Below are 16242 nucleotides of genomic sequence, written 5' to 3'. Positions count from 1 at the left end.
TACTAGATTTAAGTGAAACATACCCAAAAGCACCATAAATAGAAACATATCTACTTATCGATATGGTTTGGCTCCCATATCAAATCTTTATCCCCACCCAAATCTCATCTTGAATTCCCATGTGTTGTGGGAGGGACCCAGTGGGAGGTAATTGAATCATGGGGGCAACTTTTTCCCATGCTGTTCTCCTGATATTGAATAAGTCTCATGAGATCTGATGGTTTTAAAAAGAGGAGTTCCCTGCACAAGCTCTCTCTCTTTGTCTGCTGCTATCCATGTAAGACAGGACTTGCTCTTCCTTGCCTTCCACCATGATAATGAAGCTTCCCCAGCCACGTGGAACTATAAGTCCAATTAATCCTCTTTCTTTTGTAAATCAGGTATGTCTTTATCAGCAGTGTGAAAGCCGACTAATACACTTATAAATTAAAAGAAAATAACCCTCAGATTGGTGTCAAAAAAGAAGTAGAAGATGCAGCTGAAGTCTTCTTACAGGAGACTGAGGCTGAGGAAATAAAGATGTGTGGGAGATGCTGTACTTTCTGGGAGATGTGCGGAATTATATAAATGTCCATTTAGGATCAGAGGAGGTATTTTTTTCTGGGGAGTGGGACACGAGAGAGTATTGGAGATGAATCACATAGCAACTCCATTTGTATCTATGATGTTTTACTCATAAAAAATAAATATGAAGCAAAAGTGGCAAAACATTAAGATCTATGTTTACAGGGTTATGAATTCTCTGGTATCCACATTATTCTCTATTTTTGTCTGTATGTTTGAGATAAATTATAATTCAAAATAACCAAAAGTCCAACTAACTTTTTAGTTTGCTAAATAAAATGCTTCTGATAATTTAGATATTCTGAAAGTTGATTCGTTCATTTTTCATTAGTGAGGATTTGAAGAATGGTTGGAGCAAAAAAGAAGTGTGTGTCATTTGAAAAAATTAAACTCTCTTGGTTGTACATTCTTTTAAGTGTTCTGAATTTCACAACCCATCAATGTGTCCTTAACAATTATATTAGCCTCTCTGAGCCTTAGTTTCCACTTTGGTGAAGCTTCTAGTTTTATCAAGATCAACCCGAAATCCATGCTCTGATTCTGGCCCATTCTATGATAGTGTTTACACTATGGCATTAAAAAAATGCTACTGTAAAAAGACTCAGATGGGAAAATATGTTTATTCCAATTCTGATTTCCTTACTGCCTTGTCAAATGGCCTTTGTTGAAAAATTTGCTTCTGGCTTCCAAGTTTCTCTTCTAATAATCCATGCTTATTTATTTGTTTATTTACCTTTTTAACCTTATAACCTGTGCCAGAAACTGTGCTAGATACCTAATATATATTGTCTCATTTAATGCACGTAACAATTTTTCAAGGCCTGTATTATTATGCTTAGATAAGGAGACTAACCAGAGGGCATAATCAGCTCTCAAGCATCACATACAGAAGATGGCACTCTGTATCCCACAGTGGCAATATTCAGCCTTGGAAGTTCTAGAATGTGGCCAGTTCCTGAGATTTAGTCTCTTCTTAGAATGGTTAGGCCTCTCTGACATAATTTTAAAGTGGTTTAAGTGTTGGTTGGTACTTGCATGGAGAAGTATATTAGTGCCGTGTTCTGGCATCCTCTTGAATAGCATCCATCAAAAATGGCATCCATATCTCCCGTATAAACAAACCCCCGGGCTTGAATATTGATATAATTTGTGTCTGTGTACCCACCCAAATCTCAAGCCAAATTGTAATCCCCAGTGTTGGAGAAGGGCCCTGGTGTGGGAGGTGATTGGATCACGGGGGCAGGTTTTCCATGAATGGTTTAGTACCATCTCTTTGGTGCTGTTCTCGTGACAGTGAGGGAGTTCTCCCGAGATCTGGTTGTTTACTAGTGTGTGAGTCCAGCTCGGTGGCTTATGCCTGTAATCCCAGCACTTTGGGAGGACGAGGCGGGCGGATCACGAGGTCAGGAGATCAAGACCATCCTGGCCAACATAATGAAACCCCGTCTCTCCTAAAAATACAAAAATTAGCGGGGCATGGTGGCGCGTGTTTGTAGTCCCAGCTACTCGGGAGGCTGAGGCAGGAGAATCTCTTGAACCCGGGAGCCAGAGGTTGCAGTTAGCCCAGACACTCCAGCCTGGGCGACAGAGCAAAACTCCGTCTCAAAAAAAAAAAAAAAAAAGATGTGTGGCACTTTCCCCTGCTCTCTCTGCCTCCTGCTTTTGCCATGTAAGACAGGGGTCCCTAACCCCCAGGCCACAGACCAGTGTCGAGGTGAGCGGCCGGCAAGTAAGTGAAGTTTTATTTATATTTACAGCAGCTTCCTATTTCTCACATTACCACCTGAGCTCTGCCTCCTGTCAGATCAGCGAGGGCATTAGATTCTCATAGGAGTGCAAACACTGTTGTGAACTGCGCATGTGAGCGGTCCGGGTTGTGCACTCTTTATGAGTCTCTAACGCCTGATGATATGTCAGTTTTCCACCTCCCCCAGACGGAACTGTCTAGTTGCAGGAAAACAAGCTCAGGGCTCCCACTGATTGTACATTATGGTGAATTGTATAATTATTTCATTATATATTACAATGCAGTAATAATAGAAATAAAGTGCACAATGAATGTAATGCGCTTGAATCATCCCGAAACCATTCCTCTACTCCGGTCTATGGAAAAATTGTCTTCCATGAAACAAGACCCTGGTGCCAGAAAGGTTGGAGACCGCTGATGTAAGACATACCTGTTTCCCTTTTGTCTTCCGCCATCATTGAAAGTTTCCTGAGGCCTCCATAGAAGCCACTGTGCTTCCTGTACAGCCTGCAGGACCATGAGCCAATTACACTTCTTTTCTTTACAAATCACACAGTCTCAGGTATTTATTTATAGGAGTGCAAGAATGGACTAATGCAAATATACAGATCTTCATTTGGAGGCAATAGAAATTATAATAAATAAGTGGAATATATTCCAACAATAGGGCTTTCCATTTAAAAACATCGTAAAGAAATGTTACACAGATCTTTATTTGCTTCCTGTTCTGAAATATTTAAAACTTGGAATATGCAAAGTTCAGGCCTTTCTCTCTAATGATTCATCAAGTATAACACACTGCAAAGAATGGGTGATTTTTTTTTTTTTTTTTCAAGACAGGGCCTTGCTCTGTTGGCCAGGCTGGAGTGCAGTGGCACGATCTCGGCTCAGTGCAACCTCCGTCTCCTGGGCTCAAGCAATTCTCCTGCCTCAGTCTCCCGAGTAGCTGGGATTACAGGTGTGTGCCACCACGCCTGGCTAATTTTTGTATTTTTCCTTTTTAAATACCCAGTCAGATTAATTTTACTTTGTGTTTTTGTTTTTAAGTCATGAAATTAGAAAGAGGGGCCTCAGTTTTATAGGGCCTCTAACCAATTCATTTCAGATGTGACTAGTTTTTTATCCTAAGAATTGAAATACTAAATTGTCACCATTTTTTTCTTTAAAAAATTAAATACTGGAAACACTTTGCTTTGCTGGATAAGAATTATAGCCATTTGAATACAGGCATGATAAAGATCATCTTGAAGCACATATGCTAAATGATTTTTCCTTTAATAGTTTTCATTAACTTGTTTTTCCACATTGGTGTTCCTCATACTTCTTGTTTTTCACCAACTGTCCATAAATGAAACAAACACAATGACTTTGAATGAAAACAATTAAAAATTATGTAAGAGTTAGAGCCACCTTCCCAGCTGGTTGCCTAAGCTAGTCCCAGCCACACAGGTGGGACTTAGAAAGCTTTCAGGCAGGCTCTTTGAAGCGTGGGGCCCTCTGAGGCGTGAGAGCAGGGGCAGGGCCTTTGTCCAGATGGGTAATATTTATGATAAGTGCACTCATGAATGAAAAACACTCGGAAGTAATATCACAATTTAATATTAAATTATAAAATAATGTCAGCCAATTAATTAATGTATTCATTAGATATAAGTGACTATGATGTGCCAGGTAGTGTTCTTGGAAATTTTTTGAAAGGTACTAGCTTATTCTGTGCTCCTCTATTACACATTTAATACATGCAATTGTTATGTCTGGGAGGATATGGTGAGATATATAAATTACTAGAGTCATAAAAGGCCCTGTATTGAAGATAGATTCAATTTAAAGCATGATCTAGTTGACTTTGGGTAAAAACTTGAGCTGATTCTAGTTTTCTCATTTGTAAAATGGGCATACAAATCTTGCAAGATTTTCTAAGAATTATTCACTATGTATACGGTGTTTATCACAATTGGCATGAAGTAGATGCTCTAAAATAAAAATGACAGTTGATGTCTTGCTCCTATGACATCTGCTGGTGCTAATATCACAAATCCAAAATCTCTTCTCATTCATAATTCCCAAATCCACCAATCTTTGAAATATAACTTATTTTCTTAACTTTGGAGCAATATTGGGGCCAAATTGACAATTGATGTGAAGCTATTTACAGGCTTATTTGTCTTACCTAGTGTAAATATTCACATACAAAACTTGGAGAAACAGTATTTATTCATGAGATTTCCCTGTGGTCTCTGTTGTGTTATATAATATGTTACATAGGTAACAACTATGTTTTTAAATTCCAAAATAACAACAACAACAATAAACCAAAACACTGAATCCTGAAACACAACTGCCCCCAAGGGTTCTTGAAAATGATCTAAGGTCTAGCACTGCATCACTTGGTGTTATACAAAGGCTGATGCCTATTTCTTCTATCACTCAGTATTAAACTCTCCAACTAAGATGTATTATCCCTCACCGAAGGTAACATTTCTTATAAACAGATGTGCTCAGTTGCCTATGCAATGGAGAGCAATGATGTCTCCAGAAGTGTATTTCTTGAGTAAAAGCTCATTCTGCATAGATTTCAGTTGCAATTTTGCATGCTATGGTTGCTGAGTAAACATGAAAAAATAAAGAATCTTAGCAAGTTGTTATATTCTGCTCATGTTTTGTTTACTGTGACACATTTTTCGTGCTCCAAAGTGTTTGGGGAGATAGACTGCCGTTTCCTTTGTAGTCAGTACACTAACACCAGCAGAAACATAGCAGAGAGAGGTGCTGAAGCAAGCCAAAAAAGGCACAGAGAGAAAAATTTCAAAGATGAATGTTTCTGAAGTTCATACTTAGGCTGAAATAGGAGAAGTATATGGTGGCTCAGTTTGTGCAGCTTTAGGCTATCTCGTTTCTGTCTTGGGGGAAAAAAAAAATCTACCTACACTAGGTTGTGTCAGCCTACCTCATCTAGAAATGGCTACAACTTCCATGAGTTATAGGTGGGGGTCATAAACCAAGAAAGAATATGAACCAGGGCCCCAGTTTTTAAGTGGCAAGAGCTTCTTTAATACCTATCCCTTACAGACTCTTATTTAGTGATAGAAGCAAGGACTGAATTCATGGTTATAGCTCCTTGGTTCATTATAAATGAAATGGAGTATGCCCTGTTGCTTAGATTATCTTTTAAAACAGAATTTCAGGGAAGCTATAGGCTGCTTAGGGTGAGAAGACCCAGTGCTTGATGAGAGGCTCAACGTAGAATCAGGTGTAGGAGCCAAGTTCTCATATTTACGGGGAAGTTGATGTGTGTAGGTCATCACAGAATCTAAGCAAAATTAGCAGATGACAATCACAGGAAGGTCCTTGGGAAAGGCCAATATTATTACTGGACTATAAGGAACTCTAGTGCAGAAAGCTATGCAAAAGTATGACAGGATTATGTCACATAATAATTTTTCACACCCAGTGCTCTGCACTGAGCTACCGCATTTGAAAATTAGCACTACATACTTGGCCAAATGGTGAAGCGTTATTGACGTTTCCCTGTTTCATAGAGTTCAAATAATTTCAGAAAAAAATTAAAAATTTAGAAATTTAATTTATATCCCTCCTGAGAAATTATATATGTGTGAATTTAGATCCTTGTCTAACACTTGTAAAGAGTGTTTGTTTTTATATAACCTGTTTATTATAATTGTTTCCCATGTTGAATTTTTCCAACAGATGTGTGAAACTCATATATTAGTTGCAAAGACCATCTAATTAAATTTCCTGTAAGCTGCACGTCAAAATGGAATTTTACCCAAATACAAGCAATAGAAATTGAATTTCGCTTGAATCTTTTCTCTAAAATTCAAATTTGTTTTAGCAATGCTGCTAAGAAAATCCACAAAGAAGGCAATGAACCCTGGGAACATTAGAGTAAACTGGAAGATAACTTAGGAAATAAAAGTTGTTTGGGATGACCTTCTTATGCAATAATATTATTTGCTTTTGGAAATTGACATCTCATTTCCCTGTCCATGGAGTCATGTCATCCAGCCCAAGAAGAGCATGTGCTTGAATGTGTAACTTGCATTTGTTCGTGTTTGTTTGCTATCTAGTGATGCAAAATGAGGCAACAGCTTCACAAAAAGTTAGAGTATTGAAAACATTTAGGTCCTATTTCTTTTTCTTACTGATTGTCACTGTGAAGTCAGTTTTCAGACACCACAGAAAGATGGCTCCAATGTACAACATAATTTAAAAACTAATTCCTAACTGTTGCTTCCAAAACATCTATAGTTATCTAAAGAAGTGGTTCCCAGTCAGAGACCTGCAGACCCCCTAAAGTCAATAAAGATTGATTTAGGACAGGGGTGGGAAGAGTGGGGAGTTGGGAGGCTGATGTTGTTGTTAACTTTTTTCTTTCCACTACACTATGAAGTCTTTTAAAATCCTTTTTATTTTCTGTGTTTTGCTTTTTCTAGCATTAGAAAGACTGACCTCAGCATTATTGATTGGCTAATAGAAAACCCAATTAATTTTGTTATCATCTTTCTTAAAATAAAATCTTCAAGATCTTGAGCTTTGTGGCATTGGAGTTATGCATAGTAAAAGGTGAAACAGTGGGGAATTCCTATTCGAAAATAAGACGTTGTTAATTATTCTATTTTTGGAACTTGGGCTCAATTCCTCACCAATAGCTCTGACCACTAGTCCTAAGGCGATCCATGTTTGCCCTCTCATTTCTGTTTTCTAATTTCCTCAGAAAATTATTTGATTTCTTTTCTTTCCTGGCCAGTAAAGTTGTAAGGGTCTGTACACAGCTGAAAGAATTCATGGCATATCTTGCCAATTTGTGAAATCAGGATCTGCCTGGTTTCTATTAGGAAACAGATGGCACTCTTGAGAAGTGATTGAGGAAAGGTTAATCAAAGAACTATTTACAAAGTTATGTAGCAGGGTAGAATAAGCAATGAGGATAGTAAAGTACCCAGGAATCATCCTATGCCTGGAAGGGTGAGGAGAAGAAGTCATGACCACCCAACTGGGACTGTAGCACTTGGAGATGGGCCATCCAATGGAAGCCTTCAGTGGACATAGGAAGCCCCTGCCAACCCATGGCCCAGCAGAGAGGGAGCCTGGGGAATCTCTACCTTGCCCAGCGTGTGTTCCTGCCCTCCTATTTACTGCAGATGCCTCCAACTGACCAAACCAAACTGGAAGCAAGTGTAAGGCTTCCCAGATGATACACCTTGTAGGGCCCAGCTCCAGAAGCACAAGGTGGGTCATGAAATTGTGAAGCTGGCGGGGTAAATAGAATATAAGGTACCATTCTCAACCTTAGTAAGCCATAGTGGAAAAGAAAAGACAATGCATGGACCACTGCATCAAACAAATGTATGTTCAAGCATAGGGCTCATCAATGATTGACAATGTGACTGGAAAAGAAAGGACAATGCATGGACCATTGAATAGGGCTCATCAATGATTGACAGTGTGACTCTGGCAAGCTATTTAACCTCTCTGAACTTCCTTATTTTCTGGTATATAAAATTCCATTGAATTGCTTACTTTGTATGGATATTGTAGTTATTAAATGAGATAGGTCTGCATTAGTATTAATAGCAATGACAGTTTTTCATGAAGCCTAAGATGTACTGTATAAGGTTGAATAGTGCCATAGTCCCTTCACTCTCCCCACAAAGTTTAGATATTCCTGGAACCTCAGAAGGTGACCTTATGTGGAAATAAGTTCTTTGCAGATACAATTAGTTAAGATGAGCTCAAACTGGATTAGTATGGACCGTAAATCTAAAGAGTGGCATTCTTATAAGAAGGCCATGCGAGACACAGTGAGACATTAGGGAGAATTCCAGGTGATAACGCAAACAGAGACTGGGGTGTGTATCCACCAGTAAAAGGACGCCAAGGATTGAAGGCAATCCCAAGCAGCTAGGAGAGCGGAGTTCGAGACCAGCCTGGGCAGCATTGTGAAACCCCATCTAAAAATACAAAAATTAGCCTGGCATGGTGGTGCAAGCCTGCAACTCCAGCTCTTGCGAGGCTGAGGCACAAGAATTGCTTGAACCCAGGAGACAGAGGTTGCAGTGAGCCAATATCATGCCATTGCACTCCAGCCTGGGCAATAGAGGAAAAAAAAAAAAAAAAAGAAAAGAAAAAGAAAAGCTAGGAGAGAGGAAAAGGAGCATTCTTCCCAAAAGCCTTCAGAGGGAGCATGGCTCTGCTGACACCTTTATGGCAGCCTTCTATCCTCCAGAACTGTGGCACTTTGTTATTGGCAGTCCTAGGAAACGAATACATGTACTTTTATTATACATTAAAACAAAAAAAAAATCAGAAATCAAGAAATGTCTAAAGTAGATAACATCTTCCAATGGCTATCAGCTAGGCAAACTGACAGCTCCCAGAAGTACCTGTGCTAAACCTTACAGAATGTGTCAGCAGTGTTGACAAGACACATACGGGCCAGTTTTTTTAATTCCAAGGAAAAATGTTGGGGGAAGGGAAGAGAGGAGGTAAGTTTGACAAGTCCAAAACATCCTCAACTCACAAGCTGGAACCAAAATTAGGCATCAACATAACTGAATGCTCCCTTGGGAGCTCAATATGAAAGACATTTTTTTTTTCTTAAAAGAGAAATTCTGTTACCAATGTTCTTTTTAATTTTAATTTTAGATTCAGGGGGTGCATGTGCAGATTTGTTACAAGGATATATTGAGAGATGCTGACGTTTGGGCATCTATTGATCCCGTCATCCAGATAATAGTAGTATAAGATGGGCAGTTTTTTCAGCCCTTTCCTTCCTCCTCCCATCTTTCCTTCTTCTGGAGTCCCTAGTGTCTATTGTTCCCATCTTTACGTCCTTGTGTACTCAAGGTTATCTCCCACTTATAAGTGAGAACATGCGATATTTGCTTTTCTGTTTCTGCATTAATTCATTTAGGATAGTAGCCTCCAGCTGCTTCCATGTTGCTGCAAAGGACATGATTTTGTTCTTTTAAATGGCTGCATAGTATTCCATGATGTATGTGTACCACATTTCCTTTATCCAATCCACCATTTCTGGAGGACACTGAGGACCACCTTCAATGGCAAAACGCAAAGCACCATGACTAGGTCTATAAGAGATTTGAAGATGTGAGTCTTGAATATGAAAAAGCTTAGGAAAACTTGTAAGAATTTATTGTACTTGCATTTTCATTTTTAGTGCATAGTCATGCTGCATAATCAGAGTTTATTTTAAATAAGTCTTAAAGAGCTATCTCATTATGTATGAAATAAAAACTTCAAATAATGAATGCATTATTTCACAGTTTAACTAGCAGCAGGTTTACTTTTGCAGTACATATGGTGATTTATCTTACAGTTAATAGTGTCTCAGGTTTGATGTTATAGTATTAGCTATTAGTACTCTAGCTCAAATGATTCAGACATCTTTTGCTTATTTTCTGATACTGATGTTTTTCCCACAAAAATTTACTCTTATAGCTAAATTTTAAAAAGTAACGTTCCAGACGTGATGGCACGTGCCTGTAATGCAAGCACTTTGGAAGGCTGAGGTGGGAGGATTGCTTGAGTCTAGGAGTTTGAGATCACCTGGGCAACAGAGTGAGACCCCCCCATCTCTACAAAAAATTTAAAAAAATTAGTCAGGTGTGGCAGCACACACCTGCATTCCCAGCTACTCAGGAGGCTGAGATGGGAGGATTGCTTGAACCCCAGAGATTGAGGCTACAGTGAGCCGTGATTGCTCTACTGCACTCCAGCCTGGGTACAGAGTGAGACCCTTTGGGGAAAAAAAGAGTAAAATGTCAAAAGTTCAAGATTCAAACTTCTTTTAAAATAGAAGTAAAATTTTCCTTAAAAAATGGTATTGGCTGGGAGACAGACAGTTTTAAAGGCCAAGTTTGTATCTGAGGCTGGTACCATCCAAGAGTATTGTTTGCATGAGCATTCTCCAACATTGCCATTTCAGTAAGAAAAATATCAGATTTTGAATAATATTTTCTGAATTCACCCTATTAGGTTGTAACACCTCTCTCTAGCAGAAGGCAAAAGTGTTATTTGCAAACGTATTGGCAGCATCTTTCTTTCTGTATATAAAGAAATGGTTGTAAGAAAGTTTCTATTAGGTAAGTAAAATAGAGATATACATATTAATCTATTTTATCACTTTAAGCATAAAATCTCACAAAAATTCTTGTGCATATTTTCTGCATTTTAGACTCATAAGTTAGTCTCTTAATGTTGACTAAGACAATATAAATTGTTTATGACATAGTAAATTGAAGATGGTACATATTTAAGAAAACATGTTTTAATAATGTTTAAGACTTATCCCATTACATAAAAACTCCCTTCTCACCTTGCATAAAGTGGTAGAATTTTAAAGCTAGAGGGATCCTTAGATCATCAAGTACATGCTGCATTTTATCATCTAATCTAATATCTTGTATCTCAAGCTGATTGTCTTTATTTGTAGCATTTTAAAGAAATGATTACTTCTATGTTACCTATCTTTGTCCTCATAATATGTGGTATCCATATCAGTGATCTTTGAGCCAGGGATCTCAATCTCAAATATCTAAATCAGTCAGCCAGGAGAGTGCATGAGTCAAACTGGCCTGGTGATGTCTGAAGAGCATGGGAGAATGCGAGTCTTCCTACACAGAGTGACAGACAGCATTCAGGACCAGATGACAGAGGGAATGCCAAATCCAGTCCCCATATTGCTAAAACTTCCTACTCCAGAGAAAACAGAAATCCAGATTTTTAATGTGCAGTTTCTCTATTGAAATTCACAATTGATTAAATGTTTTTGAAAACTCTATGTGAGATAAACAAAATATATCTTTAGGCCACTGATTTTCAGATTTGGATCTTGGTATTTATATCGTGAAATGTATAGTTTATCCTGAAACAGTCAATTCCTCCACACAGACTGACTGCAGGCAGAGGGGTTTGTGCCCAGGTGAATTTGATGATGGTAAGCTTTCTCCAATGCTTTGGAGACCCAGAAATGTGAATGGAAATGAAAGCACAACAGCTTCTATTTACCAGCCTAACTGACAAGCCTATCAAATATTTTTTCTTGCTTTGCTGCTTATGTATGGGTTCTATTTTCCAGACTGTCCAACAGTCTTTAAAAATAAGCCATTTTCATTTTGCATCTTTTTAATATGAAAATATGTGGCTGGGCATGGTGGCTCACACCTGTAATTCCAACACTTTGGGAGGCTGAGGTGGGTGGATCACCTGAGGTCAGGAGTTTGAGACCACCTTGACCAACATGGAGAAACCCAGTCTCTACTAAAAATACAAAAAAAAAAAAAAAAAAAAAGGGAAAGAAAAAGAAAATATGCCACATATTAAGCTAGGTAGTTTCAGTTTAACAAGCAGTTATTCTATATCTTCTCTGCAAAATATACCACTCTATATTCTATACAGTTATGAGTAAGACATGTTTCCTCTGTTCAAAATTTTCTGTGTGACAGTTACATTCCCTCAGCCATTCTTTTCTTTGACATATTTCTTCATTACTCCTTAATTGCATACTGTCTGGTGCTTACAATCAAAATGACAGCAACTTATATTTTTCTGTAGACACTGTCTTGAGCATTGTGCATTAGTATTGCTGGCATTCCTCACAACACTGAGAAGTAGAACCTACTTTATCATTCTGAAACCTGCCATTCCTATTTCACAGATGAAGAAACTGTAACATGAATATACTGTAAATAAATTACCCTGTGGACACACCAATTTCTGCAAAGGATCGTCTGATCTCATTGTCTATGTGCTTCTTTATTTCCATGTAGACTGTCTCCCAACAGGAAAAGACTGGTATGCCAGTTTGCTTTGTCAGTCTCTTATTTTTCTGGAATTAGCATCACACTTGTAAGTAATACACACTTTGCACTAAAGCAAATGGAATAAATCATGATTTTCTTTATGCCTATATTTATAAACTCTAGAAAAACCACTTGTGTAGAATCTACAAAAAGAATTACCTTGTTGATAGTATATGATAAGATGTTTACAAACTATGTGTCTCATAGAAGTAATTACCATGAGGAGTAGAATTATAATGAATACTAATGAAAATTTGTCAAGTCTTGACTGACACCTGACCAGAAAATCTACATTATCACTGACTCTTATTCTTTGAGTTCTCCAGAGTAAGGCTTTGAAGTTGATGGATTAACAAGTCACCAGATCCTTCAGTGACATTTTTCAAAACATAATTTTGTTTGATGTTTGGAATATTATTGTACAGGTGGACAGAAGACTCATCATAGTGGTTCCCGGTTCAATAAATAGTACCATCATATTCCAAGGCCACATATCAGATGCCTAAAAACACCTTCCTGTTTTTAGCCAGCCATTTTCAATCCATCAGTAAGTCTGTCGAACCTGTCTTTTAAAAAATCTCTTAAAGCCTCTCATTTCTCTCCCTACTACAAAGTAAGTGTTCAATAAATGTTTGCTCTAATTATTACTATTGTTACTATTTTTCACAGTCACCAAATTAGAGCAACTTACTATCATCGTTTGCTTGAACTACTGTAATAACCTCCTAGTTTGTATTTTATATCCAAATTCACCCTTAGCGCCCCCACCCCCCAATTTTTTTTTTTTTCATGCTCTAGCTAGATGACCTCTTTAAAAAGCTAGTCTTGCCTCACTTCCCTTGGAAACTCTCTCTGGAGATCCTGCAATGACTGAATTCCTGTCTATTTTCCCATACCCTCTCTTAGCATCGTTTACCTTCCTTTTGAAACACTAACCATCATTGTAATTTTACACACATTTATGTAAACCATTGATTAATGCCTCTCTCTTTCTAGACCATAAGGCCTATGAGAGTTGGAGACTATTCAATACATATCCGTTGAATTCATGAATGCTGTGTTATTAGATTCACTAGCTAATAAAAAAGTGTTTAGCATAATGTAATAATAGAAACAGCACATTTCCTTTCATCTGAATGTTTATGGTTGTCAGGCTCTGTGCTTTGCAGGTACTGTTCTAATGTCCAGATATACTCCCATGGAGTTAGGTTTTTCTATTTAGGGCCTCCAGGAGAAATGAGCCTTAACTGTGAGACATCCATAGGCCAAACTAACAGTGTCTATAGTGTCTGCTGTTTGGTTCCCCTTAATCCCTGAAAGAAAATAGACTAAGATTGTTCCATTCATAAAAGGGTGACTTGTGACTTACATATCCCTAGACAAATGAATGCATTATTCATGTGTTCACAAGTTCATGTAAAGCAAAGAAAGCCTAATGAAGATTTATATCAGGATCTACTTTCTGACTGTAAAATGTATTATTCCTTGGGCTTATCGTGCAAAGAAGTGGTGGAAACCTCATTCTCTGAGCTATTAAGACTCTGTGAACAACAGAGTACTCTAGGGACCCATCCTTATGGATTAGGTGGGGAGATGGTCATGGATTTGATGATATAATCAGTCATCTATCTTCTCAATTTTTGCAAGAGGGCAGAAGTAAAAAGTGTGGCCAGTGGAAAAGCTTTAATCATTATTGAATATTCGTGTTAAATAGTTGTATGATATAGAATGGAATTAGCATCCTATGTTAACCTTAATGTTTTGTGTAAATGGACATAAAACCTCCGACTCCCCCAGGCAGATGCCTCTCTACCATGAATTTATAAGCCTAATGTGTATTCCTCTGCTGGAGCCCTTGGCTATGTGGTCTTCTGTGCTCTCACCCAGTCCTGTAATCACCTCTTAATATTTCTATATCTTCAGGGACAGCAGGATACCTGTCACGAAGATGGAATTGGTCATTCGTTGGTGGCATGAGTAAATGGATTGATGAATGATGGTACCCATATTCCTGGGAATTATATTAAGCAATTATTGACTTTGAAAAAAAAGAATCCCAAACATTGCTACTATGATAAATTATTTTCACTTTCTATTTTGCACTTCTTTTCTGATCCTGGTTTGCTATTGTATCTGTTTCTCTTGTTTCTTTTCTCCTTTCATGCTCTCTCTCTCGAAAGAAGTTTCCCATCCTGCTGAATTAAAGGCTAATATCAGTGCCCTTTATGACATCAAAACTTGATTCTGACTGACAAAATCCAGCTGGCTTTTGTATTCTGCTCTTTTAAAACCTTTGACATAGATTGTGTTACTAAGTATTGCTATGTATGTTTTCCAGTTTGGAAATCAGTAGAAAGGAGATAACTTTTAATTGTCTTTGAACTGGCCAGCTTAACAGTTAAACCTAGGACTCAGACAGAAAATCCATTTTTGGTTTGTTTTTGAAAAGCCAGCCATCCATTCTCTCAGCCAGTGTAAAACCTTTTTCATCTGAAATTTCCTTTCAACTTTAGTAGTGTATGAAGGCTGGGCTCTCCAGAGATGGACCACAAACTGAAGTTTAGGGCATTGAAGACATTCGTTTGAATATTTGTGATAACATATTGCAACAGTTATCTGTAACAGCAGCATAATTTGTTCTTTCTGAACATGGTAATATTTTTACTTTTTAATGAAGTAATTATTCTCAGATTGTTTCTTTAATATAGCATGTACAGTATATTTTAAATGTCTACTTAATAATTAATCATTAAAATTAGAATATTTAGGTTACATCATTTAGTAGTAAACATGAACCTATGACATAGGCATTATTTTTCCCTTTCCGCAGACGACAAAACTGAAGTTCATTGAGGCTATTAGATTTATCCAAGGTCACATATTGAGTTGAAGGACTCAGGTCTTTGTAACTTTAAAGCCATGTTTTATGCCAATGTCTGTTCTTAACAATTTTAAAGATGATATTACAATTTGACATTTACATTTTGAAAAATAATAATTTTTATTACCAGATGCTACATGGGTTAGCTGAGACATTTCAGGGCCTTTAAAATGATCTTCAGAGTTTAAGTTATACTCAATAACATCATGTTCTCTGAGTGGTGAAACTTCTTTGACATCCATTATATATGCTACGTTCATTTCACAGGAATGGTTGCCTGGTGAACGACTACAGCTTTGCTGGTAGTACAGTATATTAGTCTGTTCTCATGCTGCTAATAAAGACATAACAGAGACTGGGTAATTTATAAAGAAAAAGAGGTTTAATGGACTTACAGTTCCATGTGGCTGAGGAGGCCTCACAATTATGGCAAAGTCAGGTCTTACATGGCAGCAGGCAAGAGAGAGGGGGGGACTCTCTTTGTGCAGGGGGACTCCCCTTTATGAACCCATCGGATCTCATGAGACTTACTCACTATCACGAGAACAGCATGGGAAGGGCCCACCCTCATAATTCAATTACCTCCCACTGATGCCTTCCCATAGGAATTATGGGAGCTACCATGTGAAATTTGGGTGGGGACACAGCCAAACCATATTAGAAAGATTTCATTATGCACCGTCAATGAGTGGTCAGAACTAACAGCTGGGATGTAGACCCCACCAATCCACAAAAGCAGGTGCACCCCTGAAATGTTCACTTGGGGCATAGTCCGCGTGGCATCTCAGAAGAGGGAGCTGTATTGATCTTTGCCTTGGCAGTGTACTGTTTCGAGGCTTTTCTTCTCAAGGTGAGTCAAAGAAGAGTGAAAGTGGTTCCTATAATTTATTTCCACAGATACTGTCCATTTGTCTTTATCCTTTTCTTTTTAAATAGCTTTGTGTATTAAGCCCTTGCCCTTTTATCCTTATGTTTTCCTCTGAAGTAGAAACAAAGGGTTTACACAATAATGCTGAGGCATGAACTCTATTGAGTTATCATCTAAAGTCCTTCACTGATTAAGTGAAGTGCTCTTACATCAACTTCAAATTTGGACCTCATCAAAATAAGCACATTATTATGAGCCATGGTCATCATAGTCATTTGGGATAATTGGTAAATAGATGAAACAACAAATTTTAAATTCGTGGTTGTCAAATATTTACCAC

The 16242-nt window shown here is 37.9% G+C and overlaps 1 long non-coding RNA gene across 1 annotated transcript in view; it reads left to right on the top strand.

The window, feature by feature from the left end:
- Positions 1-16242, top strand: part of LOC129526585 (uncharacterized) — a 332112-nt gene that overhangs the window by 259054 nt on the left and 56816 nt on the right. The gene's annotated exons all lie outside the window — the stretch shown is intronic.

The sequence above is a fragment of the Gorilla gorilla genome, chromosome 15, assembly GCF_029281585.2.
Source record: "Gorilla gorilla gorilla isolate KB3781 chromosome 15, NHGRI_mGorGor1-v2.1_pri, whole genome shotgun sequence".
NCBI lineage: Eukaryota > Metazoa > Chordata > Mammalia > Primates > Hominidae > Gorilla > Gorilla gorilla.
This window is presented reverse-complemented; position numbering and strand designations above follow the sequence as displayed.